Source organism: Cherax quadricarinatus, chromosome 84 (assembly GCF_038502225.1).
Source record: "Cherax quadricarinatus isolate ZL_2023a chromosome 84, ASM3850222v1, whole genome shotgun sequence".
Taxonomy (NCBI): domain Eukaryota; kingdom Metazoa; phylum Arthropoda; class Malacostraca; order Decapoda; family Parastacidae; genus Cherax; species Cherax quadricarinatus.
Genome location: NC_091375.1, coordinates 806,290 through 814,064, shown reverse-complemented (window position 1 = coordinate 814,064; position 7,775 = coordinate 806,290). Strand labels below are relative to the sequence as shown.

The 7,775-nt window shown below is 47.1% G+C and overlaps 1 protein-coding gene across 1 annotated transcript in view; it reads left to right on the top strand.

Moving 5' to 3' along the window:
• The window catches only part of Pka-C1 (Protein kinase, cAMP-dependent, catalytic subunit 1), a gene marked incomplete in the record, with an annotated part of 110,012 nt that overhangs the window by 1,320 nt on the left and 100,917 nt on the right, over positions 1-7,775 (top strand).

Below are 7,775 nucleotides of genomic sequence, written 5' to 3'. Positions count from 1 at the left end.
GGGGAGTAGGGAATTTAAATAAATTCCTCCCCTTTCTTTCCCGAGGAAAAGATAAACCTGTTGGAAGGATGACGTTTTGGAGAGTAAAAAGCTCTCTGTGGGGTGAGGGGATGAGTTGGTAGGATCTTCCTGCCTGTAGGAGGTAGGATGGATGGAGGGACCTGCCTGTGGGAGGTAGGACGGATGGGAGGGGCCTGCCTGTGGGAGGTAGGATGGATGGATGGGAGGGACCTGCCTGTGGGAAGTAGGATGGATGGATGGGAGGGACCTGCCTGTGGGAAGTAGGATGGATGGATGGGAGGGACCTGCCTGTGGGAGGTAGGATGGATGGATGGGAGGGACCTGCCTGTGGGAGGTAGGATGGATGGATGGGAGGGACCTGCCTGTGGGAGGTAGGATGGATGGATGGGTGGGACCTGCCTGTGGGAGGTAGGATGGATGGATGGGAGGGACCTGCCTGTGGGAGGTAGGATAGATGGATGGGAGGGACCTGCCTGTGGGAAGTAGGATGGATGGATGGGAGGGACCTGCCTGTGGGAGGTAGGATGGATGGATGGGAGGGACCTGCCTGTGGGAGGTAGGATGGATGGATGGGAGGGACCTGCCTGTGGGAGGTAGGATGGATGGATGGGAGGGACCTGCCTGTTGGAGGTAGGATGGATGGATGGGAGGGACCTGCCTGTGGGAGGTAGGATGGATGGAGGGACCTGCCTGTGGGAGGTAGGATGGACCTGCATGGGGGAGGTTGGATGGATGGAGGGACCTGCCTGTGGGAGGTAGGATGGATGGGAGGGACCTGCCTGTGGGAGGTAGGATGGATGGGAGGGACCTGCCTGTGGGAGGCAGGATGGATGGGAGGGACCTGCCTGTGGGAGGCAGGATGGATGGGAGGGACCTGCCTGTGGGAGGCAGGATGGATGGAGGGACCTGCCTGTGGGAGGCAGGATGGATGGAGGGACCTGCCTGTGGGAGGCAGGATGGATGTAAGGACCTGCCTGTGGGAGGTAGGATGGATGGGAGGGACCTGCCTGTGGGAGGTAGGATGGATGGGAGGGACCTGCCTGTGGGAGGTAGGATGGATGGGAGGGACCTGCCTGTGGGAGGTAGGATGGATGGGAGGGACCTGCCTGTGGGAGGCAGGATGGATGGAGGGACCTGCCTGTGGGAGGGAGGATGGATGGAGGGACCTGCCTGTGGGAGGTAGGATGGTTGGAGGGACCTGCCTGTGGGAGGTAGGATGGATGGAGGGACCTGCCTGTGGGAGGTAGGATGGATGTAGGGACCTGCCTGTGGGAGGTAGGATGGATGTAGGGACCTGCCTGTGGGAGGTAGGATGGATGGGAGGGACCTGCCTGTGGGAGGTAGGATGGATGGAGGGACCTGCCTGTGGGAGGTAGGATGGATGGAGGGACCTGCCTGTGGGAGGTAGGATGGATGTAGGGACCTGCCTGTGGGAGGTAGGATGGATGTAGGGACCTGCCTGTGGGAGGTAGGATGGATGGAGGGACCTGCCTGTGGGAGGTAGGATGGATGGAGGGACCTGCCTGTGGGAGGTAGGATGGATGGAGGGACCTGCCTGTGGGAGGTAGGATGGATGGAGGGACCTGCCTGTGGGAGGTAGGATGGATGGAGGGACCTGCCTGTGGGAGGTAGGATGGATGTAGGGACCTGCCTGTGGGAGGTAGGATGGATGTAGGGACCTGCCTATTGAGCAGAGGTTTTTCCAGGCTAGGGGACTGACCACCTCAAAACTTCGTCTTCGAGGGTACTGAAATGATTACATCGTCTCTACATGTCCACTGCTTCTGCTGTCTCCTTTGTATTCGACTGAAGAAGCCCGTTGTGTAGGCGAAACTATTTGTTGCATATGTGCTTTTTCAACTTGGAAATGAATTTATATATATATATATATATATATATATATATATATATATATATATATATATATATATATATATATATATATATATATATATATATATATATATATATATATATATATATATGTCGTGCCGAATAGGCAGAACTTGCGATCTTGGCTTAAATAGCAACGCTCATCTTGCCATATAGGACAACCGAAAATTTGTGTATGTAATAATTTCGTCAAAATCATTCATAACCTAACGAAAAAAAATATATTTCACTGTGTTTGTTTAATATTAAATTATTGTAAACAAATTAAAATATATTTAGTTGGGTTAGGCTAAAATAAATTGTTCTTGTTATAATAAGGTTAGGTAAGTTTTCTAAGATTCTTCTGGTGCAAAATTAAATATTTTTACATTAACATTAATGAAAAAAATATATCTTTAAACGTATAAGAGAAAATTTTAGAAAGGACTTAATTTTAAATGAGTTCTTGCTAATTGACCAGTTTTACATATTTGGCACGACATATATATATATATATATATATATATATATATATATAAAATCAATAACAACACTGCACTAGCCAAGGACTCGAACCCATGCTGCTTTGGCCTGCCTCATGGTGGGCGAAAACGCATGACGCCCTAATCGACTGGACCAGCAGAACTGGATGTTGTACTCGCTACCCAAGGACACACGATGGTGTGGATGACTCTAGGCTAATTTCATTCTAGTCCCTCTTTGATGTACTAGTTCAACGAGCAGTATTTTATATTATAATATAAAATACTGCTCGTATTGTATGTTTTAATAGGTTGTACCAATATATAAGCCAAATTGTACTCTAAAATGGGATAGAATAACTTTGATGATGTTAGGTAACATTAGCAGTAGACTGCGTGGCTCTTACAACACTGTAGTTATGACCACACAATATATATTACCATAAGCAGGAGGTAATGAAGGGCGGGGAAGGTTTGTAGTAAGTTGTGTGCTAACTTGTGTATCACACCTCTTGTGCAACCATGTTTTGGTATTCTTGAAGGGTAGGTGAAGGTGTACACTCACACGCACGTACATACGCACGCGCACATGCACACGTGTTGGGGGGGGGGTAGTTGAGAGTGGATGTCCTAACTCAGTGGAGCGTCCTTGGCGTCTTCCTTCGTCCTAGCCCCGTGATGCTGTTGTATGACTATGATACACTCTGGTCCCATGGTGGTATTGTGGGACCACGGTCCCCTGGGGTGTCCCAGTATATTGTGCACCAACAGTTTCGCCAGCAAGCAGGGACTTGAACATAGTTTCATGTTGGCGTGGTCACGGGTGTGGGCGTGGTCCTATCTCGTGCGTTATCACATCTCGTGGGGGTGATTCTCATTCTCTCTCTCTCTCTCTCTCTCTCTCTCTCTCTCTCTCTCTCTCTCTCTCTCTCTCGAGGTCACGTCTGTTTTAATTAAGTCTAAATAGTGGCTCTGTTTATTCTCACCACCTGTTGTCATCCCTACCTGACAGGTGGTGGTGAGTCAGATGACCCATCTGACACATGATAGTGATGGTAATGAGTCAGATGACCCACCTGACTGGTGGTGGTGACGGTAGTGAGTCAGATAATCCACCTGACTTATGGTGGTGATGGTAGTCAGTCATGATCAACCTGACTGGTGGTGATGGTAGTGAGTGAGATGATCCACCTGACTGGTGAAGATGGTACTGAGTCATGATCCACCTGACTGGTGGTGATAGTGAGTCAGATGATCCACCTGACTGGTGGTGATGGTAGTGAGTCAGATGATCCACCTGACTGGTGGTGATGGTAGTGAGTCAGATGATCCACCTGACTGGTGGTGATGGTAGTGAGTCAGATGATCCACCTGACTGGTGGTGATGGTAGTGAGTCAGATGATCCACCTGACTGGTGGTGATGGTAGTGAGTCAGATGATCCACCTGACTGGTGGTGATGGTAGTGAGTCAGATGATCCACCTGACTGGTGGTGATGGTAGTGAGTCAGATGATCCACCTGACTGGTGATGGTAGTGAGTCAGATGATCCACCTGACTGGTGATGGTAGTGAGTCAGATGATCCACCTGACTGGTGATGGTAGTGAGTCAGATGATCCACCTGACTGGTGATGGTAGTGAGTCAGATGATCCACCTGACTGGTGATGGTAGTGAGTCAGATGATCCACCTGACTGGTGATGGTAGTGAGTCAGATGATCCACCTGACTGGTGATGGTAGTGAATCAGATGATCCACCTGACTGGTGATGGTAGTGAGTCAGATGATCCACCTGACTGGTGATGGTAGTGAGATGATCCACCTGACTGGTGATGGTAGTGAGATGATCCACCTGACTAGTGGGAAGATGTAAAGTGAATTAGAGGAAGTTGTAGAGAGAGAAGTTTAAACAGGGTCCTGGCATGGCAGGGGGGGACAACTGGGCTGGGTATGACTAAGCACTCCCCGGTTTACCAGTGCTGGGTATGTGTGAGTAAGCTAACCCCGGCTTACCAGTGTTGGGTATGTGTGAGGAAGCTACCTCCTGCTTACCAGTGTTGGGTATGTGTGAGGAAGCTACCTCCGGTTTACCAGTGTTGGGTATGTGTGAGGAAGCTACCTCCTGCTTACCAGTGTTGGGTATGTGTGAGGAAGCTACCTCCGGTTTACCAGTGTCGGGTATGTGTGAGGAAGCTACCTCCGGTTTACCAGTGTTGGGTATGTGTGAGAAAGCTACCTCCGGTTTAACAGTGTTGGGTATGTGTGAGGAAGCTACATCCTGCTTACCAGTGTCGGGTATGTTTGAGGAAGCTACCTCCGGTTTACCAGTGTTGGGTACCCTTGGATAAGCAAATAAGTGGGATCCACAACCAGTGTAAGACAGAGATTGGTGAGTGATGGCGTGCTGTTTACAACACACAAACCCTCCTAGCACTCTTGTCCTCAACACCAAAACATTACCAGCGTGCACTAAGGTACGTCAACTTACATAATCACAACACTCAGTCTTGGAATGTGACGTTTGTGTGTAGGATGTACCAGAACACCTGCCACTACGTATTAATCGCAGTCCACACCTGTCATTACAGGATACCTTGAATCAAGGATCTGCCGACATTAATCACCCTTCACACCTGTCATTAAACGATACCTTGAATCAACGATCTGCCGACATTAATCACCCTTCACACCTGTCATTAAACGATACCTTGAATCAAGGATCTGCCGACATTAATCACCCTTCACACCTGTCATTAAACGATACCTTGAATCAACGATCTGCCGACAATAATCACCCTTCACACCTCCCATTAAACGATACCTTGAATCGAGGATCTGCCGACATTAACCACCCTTCACACCTGTCATTAAACGATACCTTGAATCAAGGATCTGCCGACATTAATCACCCTTCACACCTGTCATTACAGGATACCTTGAATCAAGGATCTGCCAACATTAATCACCCTTCACACCTGTCATTACACAATACCTTGAATCAAGGATCTGCCGACAATAATCACCCTTCACACCTGCCATTCAACGATACCTTGAATCAAGGATCTGCCGACATTAATCACCCTTCACACCTGCCATTAAACGATACCTTGAATCAAGGAACTGCCAACATTAATCACCCTTCACACCTGTCATTACAGGATACCTTGAATCAAGGACCTGCCAACATTAATCACCCTTCACACCTGTCATTACACAATACCTTGAATCAAGGATCTGCCAACAATCACCCTTCACACCTGTCATTACACAGTACCTTGAATCAAGGATCTGCCAACATTAATCACCCTTCACACCTGCCATTACACAATACCTTGAATCAAGGATCTGCCAACATTAATTACCCTTCACACCTATCATTACACAATACCTTGAATCAAGGATCTGCCAACATTAATCACCCTTCACACCTGTCATTACACAATACCTTTGATCAAGGATCTGCCAACATTAATCACCCTTCACACCTGTCATTACACAGTACCTTGAATCAAGGATCTGCCAACGTTAATCACCCTTCACACCTGTCATTACACAATACCTTGACTCAAGGATCTGCCAACATTAATCACCCTTCACACTTGTCATTACACAGTACCTTGAACCAATGATCTGCCAACATTAATCACCCTTCACACTTGTCATTACACAATACCTTGAATCAAGGATCTGCCAACATTAATCACCCTTGACACCTGCCATTACACAATACCTTGAATCAAGGATCTACCAACATTAATCACCCTTCACACCTGTCATTACACAATACCTTGAATCAAGGATCTGCCAACATTAATCACCCTTCACACCTGTCATTACACAATACCTTGAATCAAGGATCTGCCAACATTAATCACCCTTCACACCTGTCATTACACAATACCTTGAATCAAGGATCTCCCAACATTAATCATGTGATGCAGTTCAGATGGGCTTGTGAGGTCTCTTGGGAGACCTAATTATATGGTCACACCTGCCTTAGCAAATGTCGGGTAGTCACGCCCACGTCTGAGGTCTTTTGTTCTTGACGGCGTCAGACCTCGGCGTCAGGTCGTAACATGTGGTACATACCCCATTGGGGAGGGGGTACTTTGACTACGATATAAGCCCAGGGAACAGCTGAGCAAGGAGGTTGTTGGTGACAGGTCCGGGGAGCGGGAGCTCTGGACAGCTGCGTGTGTAGTGGACCACGCATTGGGAATCTTGGGTCAGCTGGTCGGTGAATTAAGAGTGAGTACTAGTCCATGTTACTGATAACATCTACCTTTCCCCCTGGTAATAAGTCTCATAGGTCAATTGTTATATTATGTAAATGTCCATCAGTATATGTGGTATTCTAGCCCTTTTATGTTATTAAGTAAACTATAGCCATAGTTCCCATTTTTTTTATTTTGTACCTCCATATGCTATTCCCTATTCTGTTAAGCACTGGGATACACAGGAGACGTGCTCACTCGCTGGGATACCTCAGGTAGAGTGGGTAGAGGTCTCACAATCACCCTTCACACCTGTCATTACACAATACCTTGAATCAAGGATCTGCCAACATTAATCACCCTTCACACCTGTCATTACACAGTACCTTGAACCAATGATCTGCCAACATTAATCACCCTTCACACCTGTCATTACACAATACGTGGGCTCAGAATTTCACGTGCAGAAAATGTTCTGTTAGAATAAATGGACCGATATGTTAGTAAGACATAATGTCCACTTTATGATATTTTTACAAGACGTTACATCCACCAGAGATTTTATGACTTACCATAGAAGACCCATAGTGTCTCTCTTGCTCTCTCTCTCTTGCTGTCTCTCTCTTGCTGTCTCTCTCTTGCTCTCTCTTGCTGTCTCTCTCTTGCTCTCTCTCTCTTGCTCTCTCTCTCTCTTTTTTTTACACAGGGTTTGACAAGGTTAAGGATCCCTAGCTTTATTGACAGCTATTTACAGGTTAAGGATTCCTAACTTTATTGGCAAGCTAAGAGCTGGTACCTACATCAGCTCATTTGAAAGCATTTTTATTGTTATGAGACATACAAGTAGGGAACAGGATGAAGCTGGAGCCATCTGTGGGCCAGCATTTTCATTTGATCAAATGACGTTATCTCGTTGACATCATTATGCTGTACGAATGTGTTCCATACTCGAGTCATCCTGGGTATGTATGATCTCAGATGGAGTGATGTTCTGGAGAAGGGTACAGCCAGAGTGAAGTTGCTGCTTTCTGCCCGTCTTGTGGCATAAAAGCTTGTTTCACGCTGTCCTCGAAGTGGATCCAAGTGTGGTATTTTGACAATATTGGCCTTGTACATAACAGTAAGGCCAGCCACATCCCTCCTATGTTGAAGGCTCTGCTGAAATGACAGATCTATCCAGGATGGGT